Consider the following 9,247-nt stretch of genomic DNA (forward strand, 5'->3'; position numbering starts at 1 on the left):
CTTTGAAATCTAATTATATTTCTCTCACAAAGTCTCAATAATCTCTTCCCTTTGAAAGGCTACAATATCTCTTGGTGTACCACCTTCTTCCATAATAACACTTGTCTAATATTTTACAATTTAGAAAATACCTTCACTTTCCAATGCATTCCAATTGACTTGGCAATTTTTCATATAATGTGAGTTTATAGATTCATAATTTTGTGTTATTACAGCATTCATATTTTTTAAACAGAAAACTCCAAGACTGTTTTCACCCTTTGTCTCAATTTTCTTTCTATCCACATTTTGAGCTATGATAATTTGCTATTAATTATTATTTCTACTTAATTTCATATATTTAATTTCAAATGTATTTCCAATGTGACTATACTACAATGTTGGCATTTCTGAATCCTTGATTTTTATTTCTTCCTCAATTATCTGTTTAACCTATACCTCTTAAACTTTTTTTAGGTTGGGCACAGGAGTAACATATTTCTAAACACATGTATGAAAATAGTTTTATTGTATTATTAGTATTAATATTAGTTTATTTATTAGTTCCTGAAGTTGTCAAAGAATACTACAAACATAGTTGCTTAAGCAACATAAATTTATTCCATCACAGTTCTGGAGGCCATAAGTCCGGAATAATTTCAATGTGAAGGTAGGGGTATGTCTTAGGGAAGATTTTGTTCCGGGACTCCTCTAGTTTCTGGTATTTCTAGGCAATTTTTTGCCTCCACCAATTTACACTCTGCCTCCATCTTCATATTATCCTTTCCTCTCTGTCTGCCTCTCGCAACTTCCTGTGTCTCTCTGATAAGGACACATGTAATTGCAATTAGGGCTCACCTAGATAATGCGGGATAAATCTACCTCTCAATATTCTTTTTTTTTTTTTTTTTGCCTCTCAATATTCTTAATCACATCTTCTGCCACATAAGGTAACATTCATAGGTTCCAGGGATTTGGTGTGGATATTTTGAGGGAGTTCACCTTTCAATTAATACAGTTTTCATGTTTGATTTATTTTGGAGGGTCAATTCTAAGTCTTTCTTCCTCCAAGATGAGTTTTAATCTTACCATTGTGGTTTTTTTTTTTCACATTAGTCTACTCTTTACTCCCATATATCCTTTTTTTTAATCTGTTTTTTTTTAATCAAACTATTTTTGTCCTGCAATCATCAGCTTTAATAGCATAGAAAAATTCATTCTTGTATAAATGAGAATCTAAAACAGGTAGTTTTCACATTGTTCTTTTGTTTCCATTTGTAATTTTTTTTTTCAGAGATGTACTTTTTGCTTGTAGGCTTCTCTTGGGCTACAACATTTTTTTCCCATAAACCCTCATATATGTTTCTTTTTAAAACTTTGCCAAAGTACAGAAATAAAGGCCTTGACTTTAGCTGTCTTCATTGTCTATTGAAATGCTATCAAAATCCCGGGGAACCTGGGTGGTTCTGTTCGTTGAGTGTTCAACTCTTGTTTTGGCTCAGACTGTGATCTCAGGGCTGTGAGATTGAGCCCTGAATTGGGCTTCATGTTCAATATGAAACCTGCTTGAGATTCTCTCTCTTTCTCCTTCTGCCCCTCCTCTTTCATGGCCTCTTTCTCTCTAAAATAAATAAATTATTTTAAAAATAAGAAATATTATTAAAATTCTTTCACATCTAAAGCTAGAAAGGGGGAATATGTGAATGTCTTAGTCTCACTCTTAGAAAATTGTGTGTTTTGCTCTCTCTTGCTTTCGACCATTTATACATATTGCTTCTTTTGGAATATTGAGCCTCCTTTGCTTCTCCTAGATTACTACTATTTATTCTTCACATCTAACCTTAAATAACATTTTGTTTTTTCAAAGTCTTTCTTGGTCTCCCAATATTGAGTAAGATGCCTTACCTATGCATATGTACCTAAGACACCTTGTACTTAAATATAGCATCTGTCATAAATATAGCATTATGGTCATAATGTATCAGACATACATTATAATTGTTTGTCCCCAGTAGACAGCGAGCAACTTGAAGGGATACATTGTGGTCTGTTTGCATTATATTCTCAAAACTGAGCACAATACTTAGCACAGTAGGCAAATAATAAGAATTTGTTGAATTGTGACCTTGGAATATGTCATCTACTAAAGTTGCTCTCTAAATCACCAAGGTTTGGTTTGTTACCTCTAGTCTGACTTCACATTCTGGGTTCACCCTGTACTGACCTTTATCAGAGCATATATCACAATATTTGATTTTATAATAACAATAATTGGAATTTATTACACATTTACAGTTGCTAAACATTGTGCTAAGCAGTTGACCTATACTATCTCCTTTAATTTAGCCCTCACAATAACCCTGTAAATAAATACCATTATTATTCCATTTTTAGATGAAGAAATGGGCATAAAAATTCACACAATTAGCAAATAGAAAAACTTGTTTTTTAACCCATACAATTTAAATCTGGACATCATTCTATTAGCCAATATAATATACTTCTTTCACTTTTGCTGCTGTCTCTAACAACAAACTGCCACAAAATTCATATAAGCAAGTATTACACCTTCTTTCCATTGCCTACCATGGCATAATGCTTAGTATCTCCTCAATAAATTTTCTGTATGAATAAATGAATGACATAAAGCAATATTCAGATTACTATTCCATATGAGAAATACATTATTTATTCAGAGAAAGAAAATACAGCCTATAACTTTCACATTCCATACTCACAGAATTAAAAACAAAACAAAACAAATCTATGTTTAGGTAAGAATCATTTAAAAATGTAGTTCAGGGGCACCTGAGTGGCTCAGTGGGTTAAAGCCTCTGCCTTCAGCTCAGGTCATGATCCCAGGGTCTTGGGATTGAGCCCTGCATTGGACTCTCTGCTCAGTGGGGATCCTGTTTCCCTCTCTCTCTCTGTCTGCCTCTCTGCCTACTTGTGATCTCTCTCTCCCTGTCAAATAAATAAATAAAATCTTTTAAAAAATAAATAAAAATAAAAGTAAAAATGTAGTTCAGATATGCAACTTAGATCCCTAGAGATATTGAATATGTTTATTTCTATCCAGTATATAAATAAAATTTACAGGGCACGTGGGTGGTTTGTTAGGTGTCCAACTCTTGATTTTGGCTCATGATCATCATCTCATAGTAAAAAGAAAGAGCCCTGAGTTGGGCTCCATGTTAGACATGGAGTCTACTTAAGATTCTTTCTCCCTCTGCCCCTTCTCTCTCTCTCTCACTCCATCTCAAAAGAAAAAAAAAAGGGATATTGACTACTTCTACATATATATTTTGATTGAATGTACTAATAATGGGCCAAAAGTTTTCACAATTTGAAACCTCAAAAATTCTATGAGACCCTGTAACTTTCAGAACTGGGTTTTCCTAGTCTTTGGTAGTCTTTTTTTTTCTTATCATTTTCATAAATTTTCAAACATTCTCCTACCAGCTCATCATAGTAAGGGCCTGACATTCAGATAACCAACACTTTTGCTTGTGTTCAAGTGTTTGGTTATTACAATATAGGTGCCATTTGATCCATTCACTTCTTTCACATAATATCAACACAATGTTGGCCTTCCTTGTACCACCAAGCAGTTACTGTCCCTCAACAAAGTAATCATCTAGATTTCTAATGTCATGAAATAGTTTTGTCACACTATTTTCCATTGTATGATAATGTAATTTTGTAGTAACTCCCTGTTTCTAGCACTTTCAGCCAATGTTGTTTCTGAGATTCGTTCTTAATGTTACAAATCATAGCGATGTTTTTCATTTTTATTGCTGTGTAGTAATACTAGCATGAATGCATTTATCCCTGCTACTATTTATAAATGTTTAAGTTATTTTTAATTTGGAGCTATTTTGTGCAAAGCTGCCGTGGAATTCTTCTATATTACACTGGTGGATATATTCACTCATTTCTCTCGGACAAATACCTAGGAATAAAAATTGTTGGGTTATATAATTATAATATGTTCAGGTTTAAAGATACTGCAGTTCTTTCCCACAGTGTGTACAAACAATAGTTCCAATTATTCTATATACTTTCTAGAATGTAGTATTATTGTCAAGATTTTAAAAGTATTCATTCTAATGTATATGTAACAGTAACTCATTGTGATTTTAACTTGCATTGTTTTAAGAATTTTTGTGTATGTATATTGGCCATATGGATATATGGATATCCATATCTATCTATCTATCTATCTAATCTATCATCTATCTATCTATCTATCTATCTAGATCTAGCTAGTTCTAGGTATCTACCTAGATCTAGATAGATAGATAAAGAGCTTATTCAAGTTTTTTGCCCATTTTTTCCCTCTGGGTCATCTTTTATTTTGCTTATTTTTCTGCATTCATGTCCTTTGTTATACATAATAATTAAAAGTACATTTTCTTAGTCTATGGTTTTCTTCTCTTTTCTATATTCTGATAAAAATTGATTTATTTTAATGTAGCCTAGTGTCTTAGTTATTTTCTTTATGACTATCACTCCTTGTGCCCTGTTTAGTAGATCTTTGTGTACTCCAAAAATTTCTCCCTTGAGCTATGTATTTTACCTTTTATATTTAGGTCATGATACATCTGGAATTGTTTTTTTGTTTTGGTTTTTGGTTTTTGTTAACAGTAGGGGAAAGAAATCAAGATTTAATATGGATATCTTATTAATTCAACACTCTTTGTTGAAAGTGCTCTTCTTTCCCTGGTTGAATTTTAGTGGAGACTTGATCATATAATTCTATTTCTAAACCCTTCCATTTCTTTGGTCTATTAGTCTATTCTTATGCAATAAACAGTACCTTAAAAAAAAAAGTTTGATATCTGGTCGTGTGAATCCTCCTGCTTCGTTCTTATTCTTTAAGAAGTATTGTCTTGCCTATTCTGGGCCTTTATAGTTTTTTTTTTTTTTAACTATGTTCAATTAACCAACATACAGAATAACATTAGTTTTTAATGCAGTCTTCAAGGATTCATTAGTTGTGTATAACACCCAGTGATCATCACCACACATGCCCTCATTAATACCCATCACCTGGTTAATCCATGCCCCCAACCCTGTTTCATTTTGTAATCCTCAGTTTGTTTCCTGGAGTCCATAGTCTCTCATGGTTTGGCTCACCTCTGATTTCTTCCCATTCGATTTTCCCTTCCTTCTCCTGTGGTCCTCTGTGTTATTGCTTATGTTCCACGTATGTGTGAAACCATATTATAATTGTCTTTCTCTGCTTGATTTATTTCACTTAGCATAACAACTTTCAGTTTCATCCATGTTGATACAAATGGTGGATATTCATCCTTTCTGATGGCTGAGTTATATTCCATTGTGTGTATGTACCACATATTCTTTATCCATTCATCTATTGAAGGCCATCTTGGCTCCTTCCACAGTTTGGCTGTTGTGCAGATTGCTGATATGAACATTGGGATGCATGTGTCCCTTCTTTTCACTATGACTGTATCTTTGGGGTAAATACCAGTTTTTAATGTCTTAAGGAATATCCATATTGTTTTTCAGAGTGGCTGTACCAGCTTGTATTCCCAACAAGAGTGTAAGAGTGTTCCCCTTTCTCCACATCCTTATCAGCATTTGGTGTTTCCTGTCCTGTTGATTTTTGCCATTCCAACTGGTGTTAAGCTGGTATCTCATTGTGGTTTTGATTTGTAATTCCCTAATGGCTAGTGATGTTAAAAATTTTTTTCATGTGTCTGTTAGCCATTTGTATGTCTTTGGGAAAATGTATGTTCATGTCTTCTGCCCATTTGTTGACTGGATTATTTGTTTTTTGGATGTTGAGTTTAAGGAGTTCTTTATAGATCTTAGATACCAGCTGTTTATTTGTCATTTGTAAATAACTTCTCCCATTCTGTGGGTTGCCTCTTAGATTCTTTGACAATTTCTTTTGCTGTGTAGAAGCTTTTTATCTTGAATTCCCCAAAAGTTCATTTTTGCTTTTGTTTCCCTTGCTGTTAGAGACATGTCTTGAAAGAAGTCACTGTGGCCAATGTTGAAGAGGTTACTGCCTATATACTTCTCTAGGATTTTGATGGATTCATGTCTCACATTGAGGTCTTTCATCCTTTTTGATTTTATCATTGTGTATGGTGTAAGAGAATGGTCCAGGTTCATTTCCCTGCATATGGTTGTTTAATTTTCCCAGAACCATTTATTGAAGAGATTGTCTTTTATTAATTAGATATTCTTTCCTGATTTGTCAAAAATTAGTTGACTTTACTGTGGAGTGTCCTTTTCTGGGCTCTCTAATCTGTTCCATTGATCTATGTGTCTATTCTTGTGCTAGTACTATGCTGTCTTAATGACCACAGCTTTTTAATATAGCTTGAAGTCAGGCAATATGAAGCTCCCAACTTTGATTTTCTTTGTCAACATTCCCCTGGTGAATCTGGGTCATTTCTGGTTCTGTACAAATTTTGGGATTATCTGTTCCAGTTCTGTGAAAAATGTTGATGGTATTTTGATAGGGATTGCATTAAAAGCGTAGATTGCTCTGGGAAGCATAGACATTTAAATAATGTTTGTTTTTCTAATTCATGAGCATGGACTGTTTTTCCATCTCTTTGCGTGTTTTTCAATTTCTTGCATAAGGGTTCTATAGTTTCTAGGATATAGATCTTTCACCTCTTTGTTTAGGTTTATTCCAATGTATCTTATGCATTTTGGTGCAAATGTGAATGGGATTGATTACATAATTTCTCTTTCTTCAGTCACATTGTTAGTGTATAGAAATGCAACTGATTTCTTTGTAATCATTTTCTATCCTATGTTGGTAAAATGCTATTTGAGTTTTAATAATTTTGGGGTGGAGTGTTTTTGGTTTTCCACATAAAGTATCATGTCATCTGCAAAGAGAGAAAGTTTGAATACTTCATTGCCAAGTTTAATGTCTTTTTTTTTTTTCTTTTAGTTGTCTGATTGCTGAGGTTAGGACCCCTAGTACTATGTTGAGCAATAATGATGAGAGTGGGCATCCATGTCGTGTTCCTGATTTTAAGGGAAAAGTTCTCAGTTTTTTGGCATTAATAATGATATTTGATCTCTGTTTTTCATACATGGTGTTTATGATAATAAGTTATGTTCCCTCTATCCCTACACTTGAAGAGGGTTTTTTTAATTAATTTTTTATTTTCAGCATAACAGTATTGATTGTTTTGCACCACACCCATTGCTCCAAGCAATCTGTGCCCTCCCTAATACCCAACACCTGGTTTCCCCAACCTCCTACCCACCGCCATTTCAAAACCCTCAGATTGTGTTTCAGAGTCCATAGTCTCACATGGTTCACCTCCCCCTCCAATTTCCTTCAACTCCCTTCTCCTCTTTATCTCCCCTTGTCCTCCATGTTATTTGTTATGCTCCACAAATAAGTGAAACCATATGATAATTGACTCTCTCTGCTTGGATTATTTCACTCAGCATAATCTCTTCCAATCCCATCCATGTTGTTACAAAAGTTGGGTATTCATCCTTTCTGATGGAGGCATAATACTCCATAGTGTATATGGACCACATCTTCCTTATCCATTCATCCGTTGAAGGGCATCTGGGTTCTTTCCACAGTTTGGCGACTGTGGCCATTGCTGCTATAAACATTGGGGTACAGATGGCCATTCTTTTCACTAAATGTGTATCTTTGGGGTAAAAACCCAGTAGTGAAATTTCAGGGTCATAGAGAAGCTCTATTTTTAATTTCATGAGCAATCTCCACACTGTTCTCCAAAGTGGCTGCACCAACTTGCATTCCCACAAACAGTGAAAGAGGGATCCCCTTTCTCCACATCCTCTCCAACACATGTTGCTTCCTGTCTTGCTAATTTTGACCATTCTAACTTGTGTAAGGTGGTATCTCAATGTGGTTGTAATTTGAATCTCCCTGATGCCTAGTGATGATGAACATTTTTTTCATGTGTCTGATAGCCATTTGTATGTCTTCATTGGAGAAGTGTCTGTTCATATCTTCTACCCCTTTTTTTGAGATTTTATTTATTTATTTGACAGACAGAGATCACAAGTAGGCAGAGAGAGAGGAGGAAGCAGGCCCCCTGTGGAGCAGAGAGCCCGATGTGGGGCTCAATCCCAGGACCCTGGGATCATGACCTGAGCTGAAGGCAGAAGCTTAACCTCTGAGTCAATCAGTCGCGCCTGCTCTTTTTTTTTTTTTTTTTTTTTTTTAATGATTGTCTGTTTTTTGTCTGTTGAGTTTGAGGAGTTCTTTATAGATCCTGGATATAAACCTTTTGTCTGTACTGTCATTTGCAAATATCTTCTCCCATTCCGTGGGTTGCCTCTGTTTTTTTGACTGTTTCCTTTGCTGTGCAGAAGCTTTTGATCTTGAAGTCCCAAAAGTTCATTTTCGCTTTTGTTTCCTTTGCCTTTGGAGACATATCTTGAAAGAAGTTGCTGTAGCTGATATCGAAGAGATAACTGCCTATGTTCTCCTCTGGGATTCTGATGGATTCCTGTATCACATTGAGGTTTTTTTTTATCCATTTTGAGTTTATCTTTGTGTACGTTATAAGAGAATGGTGGAGTTTCATTCTTCTACATATAGCTGTCCAGTTTTCCCAGCACCATTTATTGAAGAAACTGTCTTTTTTCCACTGTATATTTTTTTTCCTGTTTTGTCAAAGATTATTTTCCCATAGAGTTGAGGGTCCATATGTGGGCTCTCTACTCTGTTCCACTGGTCTGTGTCTCTGCTTTTATGCCAGTACCATGCTCTCTTGGTGATCACAGCTTTGTAGTAAAGCTTGAAATCAGGTAATGTGATGCTTGCAGTTTCGTTTTTGTTTTTCAACATTTCCTTGGAGATTCAGGGTCTCTTCTGGTTCCATAAAAATTTTTGAATGATTTGCTCCAGGTCTTTGAAGAATACCAGTGGAATTTTGATTGGAATGACATTAAAAGTATAGATTGCTCTAGGAAATATAGACATTTTACAAATGTTTATTCTTCTGATTCAAGAGCATGGAATGGTCTTCCATCTTTTTGTATCTTTTTCAATTTCTTTCATGAGTGTAGTTCCTCAAATACAGATCCTTTACCTCTTGGTTAGGTTTATTCCCAGGTATCTTATGGTTCTTGGTGCTATAGTAAATAGAATTGATTCTCTAATTTCCCTTTCTGTATTTTCATTATTAGTGTATAAAAAAGCCATTGATTTCTGTACATTGACTTTGTATCCTGCCACGTTGCTGAATTGCTGTATGAGTTCAAGTAGTTTGGGGGTGAA

Source organism: Mustela nivalis (genome assembly GCF_964662115.1).
Source record: "Mustela nivalis genome assembly, chromosome: X".
Classification (NCBI taxonomy): Eukaryota; Metazoa; Chordata; class Mammalia; order Carnivora; family Mustelidae; genus Mustela; species Mustela nivalis.